The sequence below is a fragment of the Ursus arctos genome, unplaced genomic scaffold (genome assembly GCF_023065955.2).
Source record: "Ursus arctos isolate Adak ecotype North America unplaced genomic scaffold, UrsArc2.0 scaffold_21, whole genome shotgun sequence".
Lineage (NCBI taxonomy): Eukaryota > Metazoa > Chordata > Mammalia > Carnivora > Ursidae > Ursus > Ursus arctos.
This window is the reverse complement of record NW_026622886.1, coordinates 23,041,343-23,056,634: the sequence shown is the minus strand read 5'-3', so window position 1 is coordinate 23,056,634 and position 15,292 is coordinate 23,041,343. Positions and strand designations below refer to the sequence as shown.

The following is a 15,292-nucleotide window of genomic DNA, read 5'->3' as shown; positions in this document are numbered from 1 at the left end:
CAGAGTCCTCAGAGAAGACACTTCAACTCTGGAGACTGAAAGCTAAGAGAGGGAAGGCAGCTGGGAATCTTTAAACTCAACACATTCTCACATTCTAGTATACTTTTGGTGGGGAGCAGAGTTAAATGCCAGTTATATTCCACTTCTTTACCTGGAAGTCTTAAATAAATACATTTATTGAAAAGCTTTAGATTATTTTCATGAATGAAACACAGCATATCACAGATGAAACATCAAATGATGATGAACTAGTTAAAAGACGAAATTAGAAAGCAAACCGAAAAGAATTAAATGGCTGAAAATTTGGTGGCAGAGCGGGGAAAGAAGATCTACAACAGCCACAAAATTTTTTTAAGTCAAAACTTCCAAGAAAAAAAAATTAATAAAAGTCCTCAACCTTGTATTTTGCACTTTTTTGAGGAGGTAACAAACCCAGTGATTAACCCAAGGCCACTTGGGGAAGGTAAAAACTCAAGGTAAAACTCAAATTTAAATCTGGAGAAATCTGAACAAAACATCATAGAATAAAAACCCAAATCAGAAAATTTGGGTCCAGTCACACATAGCATAAAGACATAGGAATACCGTACCACAAGACACACAGCTCCTGGGTGGCTCGGCTGGCTGAGCATCGGCCTTCAGCTCCAGAGTCCTGGGATCGAGTTCCACGTTAGGCTCCCTGCCTCCCTGCTCAGCAGGGAGTCTCCTTCTCCCTCTCCCTCTGCCTCCTCCACCTCATGCTCTCTCTGTCTCTCATATAAATGAATAAAATCTTAAAACAAAAAAAAATAAAATAAGAAAAATAAAACACACAAACCCAGACACACAGGCTCTGAGAAAGGCAGGTATTCCTAGCAAAAGGAGTGAGGCAGCAAGAGGTCCAGAAGCAAAAGCGGATCAGGTAGGTTCCATCATTCAATTACATATAAAAATACAGCACAGTTTAAGCCCAAATGCAGGTGAATTGAAACTTAACCCTAAATCCACTCTGCACAAAGGGAAGGGCTGCCGGATTGATGCTCGTTTTTCGGATACCAGACATTCAGAGAGTTCGATCCTAGGGGATCTCCTTTTCCTAGACATCGCCATCATCTCTTTCCCACGGCACTGACTGATCTTCCTTGTATTCAGTCCTGTACTTGCACTGCCACCCTTAAACTCTATAGCTCTCCACCAGGTATCAGTTGTCAGGACCGTCTAAAGACCCTGGTTTGTGATTCACTTTGTAAACAAAGAGTACTTCGAGCATCACTCACTTAACTTTAGGACTAAATAAGGAAGAATGACAGCAAAGAAACCGAAAATCTCGCATACGTCTCGGTGTTAGCAGGGCAGCACGGAGTATGTGCCAGTGTCATCCACATTGTGTCCCAGCAGGAAAAGATCATGCCCTAACCCATTTCAACTTTTACTGGTTTCATGGATTTCTGCCTTCACAGATTTCCTTTTATTTTTTTCACTGCCAAAGCCATTCTACGCTCCTCTTTTGATCAGAAATTTTAGCATGATTACTACTGCCATGTTAAAGCAGAAGCAAGTCTTAGAATTCCTTCTGCAGTAATACCTTACCAACAGTTAAGTCCATACAGTTTAGAAGAGCTGGAAGAACAATCACTGGAAAATGAATGAGCTTTGGAGAGCAACTTTTCTCAAGTGTTTTTTTAACATAACAGCTTATATACAAAATCTATGTAAATCATTAATTGCTTGAATGTTTGAAATTATGACTCATGTATTACATGAGCATTTAATATATATGATAAAGTCAAGTACAGGCTTTCCTTTCTTGACCTAAGAAAGGCAGTTAGAAGAATAACCACATCATACTACGCTTTAAACTTTAACAGAGACCATATATCTACACTTCTTCCTGACGCCTGCAATGATCCCACACCACGACGTGAGCAAACAGTTCATTCTCAGTCCACGGAAAAGCTCTCTTGAAAAAATTAGAACCTTCAGCAAACAAACATTTAAGAACTTAGTTCCAACAGTATTTCTATCAATAAAGAGCAACAACAAGAACATCACAGCTTAAATTTTAAACCGTAATATGTTTCAAATCACGGCATTTTACATCATGCAATACGTTAACGGACTACAGATCCAACAAACGCATCTTAAGAACCTCCATCCTGACGGAAGAAAAGATGTCACAGAACTAACAGAAAAATGAAATTGGTCACTTTAAGATATAAATTTTAGCTAGTATAATAAATTTTAGCTAGTACAATGACTCATTACAATCAGAACAGAACCTAAGAGACAAATTAATTACTAAACTGAAATTAACAAATGGAAGACTTCCTATACAGAAGCTAAATTCTACTGTCCTAGCAACATTCTATGGAATACAGTTGTCTTCCAAAAGTAAAACAGGTTGTCCTATGAGTCCATATAAGTTAAAACTGCCAAGGTAAAAAGGCTTCAGAAATTCATCAAGAAAAACTCCTCAACCTTATCTGCTTTACCTTAACAACCAAGCCATACAATATCTAAGTCCTAAATCAATACGCCAAAAAACACTGACTGGACATTTGCTAGATAAAGTTCTATATACCCTCAAGAACCCACGTGCTTATCTCAACTCTACTATATTATCTCCAAATGAAATTAATGACTAAGAAAAAAAGATTTATAATAAATGGAAGTGTATGACCCAGACTACAAATACAGAGAAATTCAGACAAGGAAGTTAATGAGTGATGACTGAGAAATGTAGACTAATGGTAAGTTTTGAAGGATGGGACCACTTACAAAGACAGACAAGATCAAGGGTCCTATCAGGCGAGAGGAAAAAAATAATGAAGTCACAGCAAAGGGAATGAGGAGAGTGCATACAGAAGACTGTCACGCAGCGGGCAGTCACCGGCACGAAGGTACTACAGCACTGCTCTCAACTCCAGGAACCGCAATTCACAGTTTGACCGACGTGAATAGCACCCCCTGGAGGTGTGCAAAGTGGTGACCCCATTAAGTAATATAGAAAAGTGGTGATCCTGTTAGGTAATATAGAAAAGTAACAGGTGGGATGATCCAAGAAAGGGGCTTCTGTGAAATAAGGGAGCAAAACACTAAACACATTTACATAGATTCCACCCATATTACTGTTATCAAAGGATGGGAGAAGAACCAAATGGGAAAACTGCATAAACCAGCAATCTTGGATTTTAGTTTTGCCCGTCTTCCCCTAAAGAATCCCCTATTAATATTTCTTGAAGCCGGTGTTCTAAAACACACTTTGGAAAATACTGAGCTACTTTATAAAAGGCCTTCAGAGTCAAGTTGCATGTTGATAAAGAGAAAAATGAGGAACCGTTAAAAGTTTTAGTGAAGAAATGACAGCAGGAAAGCAATTTAAAAACAAAAGAAAAAGTTCTGGCACAAATATGAAAAACAGATTAAAGCAGCAGATCTGAGCATTATGAGAGTAAAAGACTGTTTAATATCCTTCTGGGAGCAAATTCACTGAGTTAGTACAGTGAACAATAAATCCACACTGTTAATAATCAAGTTATTTAAAAAGCATCTTTTAAACAATCAAATCCTTTTTCAGATCTATTTTTCAGAAAGTACAACTTTTCCTTCTGACGTTACCAGGTCTTTACAGTAGTCATACCAGCTTACAGTTAGGCAGTACAATCTCAGATTTCACAATGTAAGCAAGCACTGGTCCATTCAAAACCATCTTTATTCTTTCCCCCAGAGGCCCAGGTGACAATAATATTAATACAAAGCAGCTATCCCAGAGGCTGAGATACCATATTCTTGGAAGTTATTGCACTTAGAAATACCAAATAATGTTTCTACCAAAGAGTTAACTAAAGACACTGCATACTGTTTAAAACAGTTAACACTATCCCAGGAAAAATTTAATAAAAAATATTTCAAAAGAACATGCTGAAAATTTTACCCATAGTGTATCTGGATCTCTCTGCCAGAAATCTTTATTAGTTTCGATTTCCATAGTCATTTGTAAATTATAACCCAGGAGTCCTAAATATATCCTAAAGCACAGCCAACAAGCCAAAGCTTTTGGAACAAACAACAAAAAAATGTTCAACACAGTCTTGAAATGGATTTACTTCGAAATTAATTTCATCATAAAATGTATTTTAAACACAATACAGGCTATTTAGTATCCTGTTATAATGAAGCAAAAACTGGTCTTAAATAATCTATATGCAGCATAGAGTATTAAATAAAATAGTTTAAAAAGTCAAACCAGTTCGCATCAACTGGACCTTATAGAAGACTGTTATACAAACTGTTATTTAGCATGTAAGTAAAAGAGCAGTAACTTCTGTTTCAACACACAGAGTAGTAAATTAGCAATTAGTCTTAGATCATTAATATTATTGAAAAATCATTAGGCACTAACCTGCTGCTTTTGAAGGAACAGCTGCTTGTTAACTGAAATTGGTAAGGACCACCACTTATCCAACAATTTATGTCCTTTTAGTCTGAAGGAATATCCCAAGTTTTTCCTTCTAACAAAAAATAAGAGCTAGAGTAAAGCATAAATACTCAGTGCTGTACTGACATAGAACGCATTATTTTTACCAAAGTAAGTCCCCATGTTCAAGTCATTTGGAAATGGCAGACACGGGCATGAAAACAAAAAGAGAAGAAAATTCTTTGTCTAGTTCATGACACTTAATAAGTAACCACAGATGGATGTTCTGAAAGAAGACAGTGAACACAGATAACAGAAGTATTTTCAATTTACCAGGTTTACAACTGTCACAAAAACCACCAATCCACAAATCAAGCGTGGCTTGATTTGAGTCAAAACTATTTGAAAAGCACTAACTCTGCTATGCTCGAAGTCAAATAAATCAACGCTGTTATAAAGGCATCTCTACTACATAATATAATTTTAACCTAGTTATAAATTTAACATGTTTCTCAAAATGCAGACAGCTGGGCCCCACCCCAAATCTGCTGAATCAGAGTTGCCGGGGCCATGCCAGGGACTCTGCCCGGTCAGTAACTCCCCCAGGTGACCCTCAGGCAGACAAACGGGGAGGAACCGCTACCTTCCTTGTGAGATTTATAAAAAGCTTTTGAATTTCAGGAACTAAAATCTCCTCGTTTGGGACCTTTGTAAACTAAATGTCATTACAAATTAACATTTCAAAAAGATTGATGGAATACATATGTTTGGCAGAAAAACAAGTGCATTAAAAAAATTATAGCCGAAATGAAAAGAAGAAACTTTTAGGATAGGCCTTTTTGACACAAGATTTAAGACAACCCCAGTCATTTCAAAGACCAACAGGTCTTTGCAAACAAAATTCCTTAAAGATAATCCAATCCACGATATTAAAAATATAGTATTTCAAATATGTTCAAATTCATTTTACTCAGCTGTTAATAAGTAGATCAGGGTATGAACTGTTTACATTACACCAAATATAAGCACTAGATTATATTTACACAGTTAAACCCAAACAAATCTGTTTATATTCCAGTATAAAATTTACCCTGGTCAGAAACTGATTTTTCATAAAATTACATAACTTTCACAAATGCACATAAAAACATGCATAATGGAAAGAGCAATGGAGTAAAAACAAGAAGCCACCTAGAGTCCAGTACTGGCTAATCTAGCTGCTAGCTCTGTGACCTTAGGGCCTAAAATCATTTTACCTATCTGGGATGGATAGGGGAAGGTACAACTACCTATTTTACTAATCTCACAGGTCCTATTTACTGCGAGACTCAAATGAGGTAGTATGTGATATATTCCGAAATATTGCAAAGCACTTTATAAATCAAAAGCATTATTACTAAGAGAGCAAAATTTGAGAGACACTATCTTTAGGAGCCTGCTGTAAAACAGACTATTATAGAAACAATGAAGAACATAAAAATTACCTTTCAGAGTCAATTACATATTAGACATTACCGCGTACTTGTAAATTACAAATAAAATACACATGAATTCACTTCAGTTACCTGACCAATGTTCCCATTTATAACAGACCTATTTCACGCATAAAGACAGAAATGAAATCAGATGGGCCACCAACTGATAACTGTCAAAAACTAGTCACTAAGTATACTATTCTCTTAATTTCCATAAATAAAAATTTTTAACAAAACAATGTATGTGTGTGTTTATGTAAAACATCTGTAAAAGCTAAAAAATGAATCTTTTAAAAGTTTTTTTCTTAAAAAAAATTTTTCCCATAACAACCACTGAATCATTTGCCTTCAATGTTACCACAGATTCTATATATTCCAAAATAACCTACTCACAGTACCCTTTTTTATATCACGATACCTACTAGAAAATAATATTCCCCTCCAACTGGACAAGTAATGTTTTAATCAAGGTGCAAAAATTTAATTCTTAAGTTTCTGCTTCCTGATATTTTTACTCCTTTATTGTGTTGCTCATTCATTACAAAATTCAAGAATTAAAAAGTGAAAACAACCAATTTAAACTGCTTGTATATGTAACAAAGTAAGAAAAAAAGGGGCAAATACTTTTGTTGTTGGCAGTACATAAAACACTGATAGCTGTAATTGGCCATTCCTCTTAAAACCTGTTGATCTAATACAACTCTGTTCACATGGTAAGAGACTGTTTCATCCAATACGAAGTTAACATGTGTGTCAGAAAAAGGCATTTAGTAAATTTAACCCCCAAATCAAAGATTCTATCAATTATGCATAACAATGTATAATTACTCTGCATACATCAACCTAATTCAAACCTAAAATCAAATAATGTCCTTAACATGGGGCCATATTCCACAGACTGAAAAAGCATAAGCCACTCTTTCATCTCAAGCAAATTTTTTTTTTAAGAATTTATTTATTTATTTGACAGAGATAGAGACAGCCAGCGAGAGAGGGAACACAAGCAGGGGGAGTGGGAGAGGAAGAAGCAGGCTCATAACGGAGGAGCCTGATGTGGGGCTCGATCCCACAACGTCGGGATCGCGCCCTGAGCCGAAGGCAGACGCTTAACCGCTGTGCCACCCAGGCGCCCCAAGCAAATTTTTTATTCAATTTTAACTTAGTAAAACATCCATAACGTAGTAGCTTATGCTTTACAGTGGTCTATGAAGAAATCGCAAGTGTTCAATTAAAACGTAAATGCAGACAGAAGGGAAATACTATCTTGTGGTCAGTAATGAAAACTGTATTTGGTAACTTGGACACATTCATTCATTCATTCCTTGAGAGCTAAATCTTTGATTCTTCATGTTACATCTGTAGTCACAATTATCAAAAAGCATCCTGTGCCTAAAGAGATAGTGTACCTTAAATTTTTTTATTTGGGAGAGAGGGGGACAGGAGGCAGCATGTGGGCAGGGAAGAAATTCAGCTGTCACTACAGCATTTATTTTCTAAGCATTAAAAACTCCATTTATTTTTGTATGAGATGCATTTGAGAGGAGCCATATATAGAAACCACCTTTCCCAACCTGGTCTTTAATAACTTTGAATGTACCTACTCCTGCTGCAAGTCCTCATTTGTATCATCTAAAAACAAGTAATTATAAAACTCGCAGTAAAGCCATAAAAGGAAAGCTGTTGGAAGATGAAAAACAAACCAAATTACTATAACCTTACTCAAGGTTAATAATTTTGGATATTTTGCATGTTTCCTGTAGAATCTGTTAATAGCACAAAAGCTAAAAACAAACTGTAAAACCACTCTCATGCCAGTAGGTACCTTGATTTGGCGGCAGTACATAGTTTTAAATATCTATTTACAATGCAGCTACTTCCTTATTTCTTTTCCTAAGTAGGTCCAGACTAACATTACTCCCATTATCATAAGCACAAATCAAAACTAGTTTCCCACCTCATCTCAGAATCCTACATTAAATCTCAAACTTTAATGAAAAAACCAAGACTTCCTACATAATTGCAGGAATTCCCCATTAATACAGAAAAACAGACAATTTCACCTTATATGTCTAAACGGGGATGTCATAATGATAGCCACTGCCATTAAAATCAAGAAGGCATACTCTGAATTTTTACCATTTTAATAAAAAAAAATCACGAAATTTTAAATTAAAGGTGGCGCTCTGTCCTCAACTCACCCGATTGTGACTCACTTTTGCAGACTATATGGTAGGAAATAACAGTTACTTTTCAAAGATCTTTGCAGTTACACCCAAACCAAAATCAGGACAGAGATCCACCCTTAATTACAGCAATTTAACTGTCTCATCCAAAGCAAGGTAGAAACTAAAACGTCCCCCTGAAATCATGGCTAAATAAGCCCATTTCACACACTAGTTTTTAAAGGTTCCCTGTAAGAAAAACGTTTCTATCTACTTCAAATCTGAACGCACCAGATGAAAAAGAAAAAAGGGGGGGTACCCCAATGAAACACACAAGTACAAAAAGCAGACTCTCCTCCAATCCCTCTAATTCCCCCAATCCGCCTCTGCCACACACAAGGACAGGGAGTCTGGGGAAGGCTAGCAGCAGGGCAAGCGGTAAAGGCCCTTTATTGACTCACGTGGGCCACCATCCAAAGGGTTACACACCCTCTGCTCGAGGACAGCCTCATACAAAGCAGATCCTTAAAAGTACTTCTTATTATAAAATACACCCACGTTGAGCAAGAGCTTTATTTTAAAATAAGACTGTCCTCAGGTGGGGGAGGTTATACACAACAAAGGCTTCCATGTTGAAAGGCAGTCCAGATATATCCATATACCTACACACGTAAGAAAAAAACATCCATATAACTAATTCATCATGAATAGCAATCGATACCAATAGGAGCCGTTAGATTATTAATAAACCCATAAAAGTAGCATGCATAACAGCTAAAGGTGATTGTTTGCTGCGCTGTAACCCCAGGAAAAGGTAAAAATAAGCGTGTGGAGTAGGATCCAGCCCTCCCCAGACTTAGAGACCCCCTCAGCCCTCTCTTAGTACCCCCTGCCCCCCGCTCAGTGCCAAGCACCGCGGCACCGCACAGGATGCGAGCATTCCCAGCGCTGCCGAGTCCCGCAAAAAACTGGTGAATGAAATGCGCACGGAGACCAACCTGGCTAGTGACCGCGGCGCAGAACCAGGGGTCGCTAACTAGCTTAGCCACAAGATTCTCCAGCAGGATGGGATAAAGAGCACACCCCCCGCCCCCGCAACTAGAATGCGGTTCTTTCTTATTGACCCTTTCCAAAGAGGCAGTGGAGGACCGCACGGTTTTCTGGTTTTTTTTTTTTTTCCTTTTCAACTAAGTCCACAAATCTGAATCGGAAGCAACCGTGAACATCCTGGGGGGCCAGGCAGGAGACACCGGAGAAAAGCGAGGCGACTAACTCCCGCGGAATCACCGTCCGGTGTGACAACGCATCAATCAACCAGCCCCGGCCAGGGGCCGACGAGGGGCCCCCGCCCTCAGCCCGCGAAGCTCCAGTGGGGCCGAAGTCGGGGATTAGAGGGTGACCCTCCCGGGGCGCGGGGAAAGAGTGCCGGGCACCGCTGCCCTCAAGGTCACCACACGCCGGGGCGGGGGCGGCCAGCGGCAGGATGGGCTATGGCGCGGCCGAGGCGGCTGGAAGAAGCCGAAGAGCTGCGGGTGTAGACACGAAGCCCCACCGAACCCAGTGCCCTGGTCTCTGGGCGGGGACTCCCGGCCGGACCCGGCGCTGAGGCGCACGCCGAGGAACCCGCTCACCTTTATGCTCTCCCAGGGCGGGCGCGGCAGGAGACAACCTGCGAGGGGTGCCCCGAACGCCCCCGCCAACTTCTTCGGACTGCGCCGCAGTCCACTGAGCACCCAGCGGTCAGGACCCCCGCCGCGACGCCCCGACCTCGGCGTTCCACCCGGCCTCCCCCGCAGGTGACCTGACCCGCCGCCACCGCCGCGGGCGGGCGGCAGCCGCCACTCACCTCGCCCGGCAGCAGGAACCATTTTCCGAGGGGGGGGGAAGGTAAGGGAGGCTGCAGGAGGGTCAGGGGGTGGGGGGAGCGGTGAGGGGCAGCGGGAAGCACGGAGAATGGGGGCTCGGTCCTCCGATCGTCCGCAGCCGACTCGCAGGGCTCGGGGCGCCACGCGGAGGTGCGGCTACACCTCGAGGATGAGGCGGCCGCAGAGCCCAGAGGCTCGGCGTCCACCAGCCGGGGCTCCCTACTCACGCTGCACTGCGAGGAGGCGGCGGCGGAGGAGGAGGCGGCGCCCAGCCCGGCCCCCGCCCAGAGCCCGGCAGCCGCCGAGTGGCCGCCCGCGTCCCCGCAGGACCCGCCTCCTCGGATCCGCAGAGCCGCACACAGGGCGCGCCGCGCTCAGCACGGGCAGCTCCGCCAGCCTCACGCCGCCGTCCTCAACAGCAGCGGCGGGCGGGGTGCAGCCCCCTTAGTGAGCACCGCAGCACGGTCCGCTCCGGGCGGGGCCGCGGCCACCCGAGAGCGGACGGCCGAGCACGAGGGGGATGCGCAAAGCTTCGGGGCAGGGGCCCCGTTTGCACCGGGTGGCCCGCAAGATTGCCGGGGTAGGCGAACGCTCACCCGTTCTGGTCTGGCGCTCCCTTCTTTCCACACCCACACGCCTCCCGCTCCACGCTGGCGGCGCAGCTGCTCCCACTGCCACTGCCGCCGCCGCCGCCGCCGTAGCTCGCGCCGCCGCTGCTGCCGCCTTGGCTGGGCGCGGTCACGTGACGCAGCCCGCGGGGAGCCTGGGGGCGGGCAAGCGCGCGCGCGCGGAGGAAGCGCGGCTCGGACGGGGACTAGGAGCCGAGCGCCGTGGAGAGGGCGTTTAAGGGGAGGACCCGGCGAGCGCGTCCCCAGCTGGCGAGCGCGCGCCCGGCGATTAGAACTTGCCGCGCGGTCGGGAAAGGGTGTCCGGAGTGAGGGGCGGGGGACTCGCGCCTCCACGCGCCCCTCCCTCTCTTCCTTCCCCGAGAGCCTCGGTTCGCCTCTGCCCCCGCCCCCTCCCGCTCGCTCCTTTCCTCCTGCTGCTGCCTGCGATTGGCTGAGAAGCTCTGACGTCCGTGTTTCCATGACGTATCGGGGCGGGGGAGGGGCGGCGGGGGAGGAGGGGGTGGCTCGGGCGCGCGGGGCGGTGACTCCGTCAGTCACAGCTGCCGTTTGGGCGCGGGGCCGTGAGGCTGCCGCGAGTGTGGAGGCAGGACAACGATGACTGCCGCAGGCGGACGCGGGCACTCTTCACCTGGGGGCCCCGCCCGAACCATCCTCAGGCCTGCGCCCCTCCAGAGCCTGGGAGCTGGGCCGGCGGACGGGCGAGGGCAAGCGCTCCTGGCGAGGACAGGTTGAGGCTGACCCTGCGCCAGCGGACGTTTGAGCGGCTCCTCGTGCGTCTCGGTTCCACTCCGTACTGGACTCGCTGCCTGTCCCGGATCGTGACGCACGCGCCGGACGACAAAAGTGCCTCAGCTTACTCCCTCCTTGAGGAGGAGAGCCCACTCCCCCCGACGGGGGCGGGGCGCCTGTGTTCTTGTCCGTGGGGCCCGAGACAGCGGGGATCCCCACTGCAGCGCCCAAAGGGTTAACGCTGGTGTGCCTTAGGATCCACGCTTAAAATCCCCATGTTTTCGTTTTGGGTTTGCTTTTTCTTCCTATAACCAGCCGTTGGCTCTTTTAGTTCACTTCGTAGCATCTCGACCCTGCACCCTTCTTTCGTGTGGGTGAAAAAAAAAAAGAAAAAAATACGGAGTAACGTGCGGGATTTAGATGCTAAAAGGTAACCTGCTTTGCTCCAAACTTCGAGAGCTTTTGCAAGTTAATAAAAAAGAAACTATCCGTAGAGACATCTACTTAAAAAATAAAAGGTGTTTTTCTTCTTCACAAACATGCGCACATGGATGTAAAGATTTGGTTGCTGCCTAAGACACCGTGTTCCATCTTCCTCCAATCGCCTCTACTTGAACTAAGCATCGACGCTCGTTCAGAAACCTTATTCGTGTTATTTTCAGTATCACTTAATCAGAACAAAAAGAAAAGTTCTGAAGAGTCTCCTCCCTTCTCTAAATTCCAGGACTGGAAAAATTAATATTTGTAATGTCTTCTTAAAAGCAGACAGGCGATGCAAAAGACTTTATTACTTATGTTCACTCTCTGGTAGCATTTATTTTGAAATATTTTAAAGGCTTAGAAACAAAATACATAAAAAGTTTCAAGAGCAAAAAACTCCAAGTTAACCCTGTTAAAAATATTTTTTTCATCAATTTATATATCTTACCAGGTTAGACATTACCTTTTGAGCTGTGCCCTTCACATGCAAAATTAGCACTTGGGCAAAATGACACAATTTTTCCTCCCTTTAATCACTGTTAAGGAATTGGTTGGTGTGGTACCAATAGCCCTTCCTGACACTATTTCTAGACTTCTTAACAGAAGAACAGATTAAGTTTTCAAAATGGCTTGGAGAAATTTAAGAATCATTGGCTTTTGTCCAACTTTTCCTCCAAGGAAGTTGCAGTAGAAAATTGAATTATGTATCCTACTTTAATCAAGAATTTGATATTAAAGTAATATATGAATCATTGGTACAGTACACTAGCAAAATGGATAATAGATTAAACTAGAATCTGTTTACTTTGTGGGTTTGTTGCAATTCCAAATAATAAAATATATGCTTTTAAAGTGCTGTGGTCATGAAAAATTACTCAGCATCTTCATTTTAAGACATGATTTCAATAGAGTTTTCATTTATGGAGATTATATACATATATATCCTAGAACATATTTACATGCATTTTAATGAAATGTGAGTCACACACACTGATATACTTTCACTGTCATAGTCAAGACGATTGTACTGTGTAGTTTGGTTTTTATATTTTCATTCTTCAAATAGCAAAGCCTGAAAACAATATAGAAATAACTGCACACATTACATAAGGAAATTCATTTTTTCTCCAAAAGGTTTATTACTGAAACCACCTTAATTACAATTCTCAATGTAAAAATCAAGAAAATATTGCTTAATTAGCACTTCCTAAAAATGGAACGACTTGGAATTCAAAAATGCTACTGTACAAGATAGAGCCATATTCTCTAATCTTGGACCTTACTTGTCCCATGGATTTAATTGAACTAGAGATATATCAGTGCATAATAACAATAAAATAATGCAATTTTTGTTGAAGTACTTTTACAAAGTTCTTTTAATACACTTTGAATATCTAAATATCTTTTTTTTTTTTAGTTACAACGCAAAATTTATAAAGGTATTTAAATTCTATGGCAAGTTACTATTTGGGATATTAACATTATTTGAAGATAGGCCATGTATTCAAAATAGTGTATTTTGCAAACTATTCAAGTGTATTCCATTTAGTGGAGCAAATCTAAACTATTGATTATTTTCTGATAAGTTGACCGATTCAACATGAACTAATCAAGTATAATCCACTGAGACAGTTTTCTAAAATCTTCAATGTAATTATGTGTAAAAGGAAACATTAAGATCTTTATCCTCAAGAATTCTGTCACATGCATCTAGCAGTAGGACAAAATAAAGACATACCAACACCAGCATATATTTAAAACCATATAATTTCCCCAATTTATACATATGTGAATATATCAGTTCCGATCATTGCAAAATGCTAAAGACAATTGACACATGTAAAGAGGCAGGAAAGAAATATTCAATACTTCATAAAAAGTAGTTGTGTATATTCTCAAATGTCCATTAACCTGGATCACCAGAGAGATGTCGAGAGAAACATTACTTAGCTGAAAACCACAGAGAACTGTCATCTGTTAGTAACAAATTAATTACATTTGCTGAATTAAATGAAGTATGATTTTGGGTATGCCTAAAACAAGCATTTTCAAGTCACATAATGGAAAATTTTCATAGGTGAAAAATGGAAAATGGTTAGTTGTCATCATTTGACAGGAATTGTTATTTTTTAAAGATTTTATTTATATATTTGACAGAGAGAGCCAAGCAGGGGGAGAGGCAGAGGGAGAAGCAGGCTCCCCATTGAGCAGGGAGCCTGATGTGGGGATTGATCCCAGGATCCTGGGATCATGACCTGAGCCAAAGGCAGATGCTTAACTGACTGAGCCACCCAGGAGCCCTGACAGGAATTATTTAACACCCTGTACTCTTTTAGGTATAAGGATTTTTTCTACCCCAAATATTGTATAATCTAGGTCATAGTGTATGGTCCTAAATTTAAATTCCAGAGAATCAAGAGGGAAAGCTCATACTTAAATGTCGAGGAAGTTTTCCTAAAAGAGGATTTTGACTTGACTGGTGCCACAAAAGACATATAGGATTTAAATTAATGCAAAAGAAGATGGGCAGGAGAAATATCCAGAAAAGTACCTGGCAGTTAACAAGTTCACTACATCCATTTTCCTATCCTTTCATTGCCCATGACACATATATTTACTACCTTTGATATTATTTACCTCCATATAAGGAACTCATTTATTTTTCCATTAATAGTGGTGAGTTATGGTGTATCATAGTGCTGTTGTGAGGTTTTGGTGAGATATTTATACAAAGCTCTCCACGGAATGCTTATGCATAGCCAATGCCCAATAAATGTTGTCATTATTACTCATGAGCATTCATTCTTTATCCCTTACTACTAAATAAATGTAATACAAATTAAAATGTACATTTTCACTTTACTTACTTTACTTTGATGAATAGGGGTTTATTATTCTCACATGAGAAGTCCAGAGGTATATGATGGTGTGACTGATTCAGCAGTCCAACACAGCCATCAAGGATCCAGGCTCACAGCTTTCTGCTCTACTATCCCTGGTGTATTCTTACTTCACTTTATTTTTATGCCAACAATAGGAAAATCAGTTGGATTTTTTCACATTCAGGGAGAATCTTACATTTTTCAGTTTTTTAGTGCTTATTTTCTACAATTTTTCATTGTTGCTCACCTTTTCTTAGACACTCTTGTTTTTTGTGACATTAGAATGTGCAGAAGAGTCACCTGTAGGAGCTTAACAATGCAGATTCCCAGGGCCATACTCACAGACCTTCTGACTAAATCTGTTCAGAGTGGATCCAGTGAAAACACAATATGGACAGTTCCTTTGGGGGCTTTTGAAGCCCCTTATCATCTCTTTCTCTCCATTGTTACAATGTTCTTTTGTTGTGTCCTTCATTAATTCTTCTTTCTCTTTCCCTGGCTAGTTCCAATACTAAATTCCTGTACGTGAGCATTTTTCTGTATCCTAACTTCTATCAAGCTCACCTATTTTCATGACTTCAGCCCCTTGAAGACAAGACTAATGTCACTTATTCATTAATTCATTAACCAGTTGTTGATCCTGGCAAATGCCCGCTCAGCTTACTAAAGTAGGA

General features: G+C 41.8%; 1 protein-coding gene across 8 annotated transcripts in view; it reads right to left on the bottom strand.

Moving 5' to 3' along the window:
- ATP2B1 (ATPase plasma membrane Ca2+ transporting 1) overlaps positions 1–10,648 on the bottom strand; it is a 125,358-nt gene extending 114,710 nt beyond the window's left edge. For 3 of the 8 annotated variants that reach the window (XM_044384543.3, XM_026499917.4, XM_057316151.1), the window contains exon 1: positions 10,495–10,648. The gene's annotated coding sequence lies outside the window, so the exon portion shown is untranslated. Of the gene's footprint in view, positions 1–590; positions 3,347–4,381; positions 4,491–9,879; positions 10,181–10,494 lie in introns of those variants that run through there. The other 5 variants (XM_044384544.3, XM_048217794.2, XM_048217792.2 and 2 more) reach the window with 4 other exon arrangements.
- Between the last annotated feature and the right edge of the window lie 4,644 nt (positions 10,649–15,292).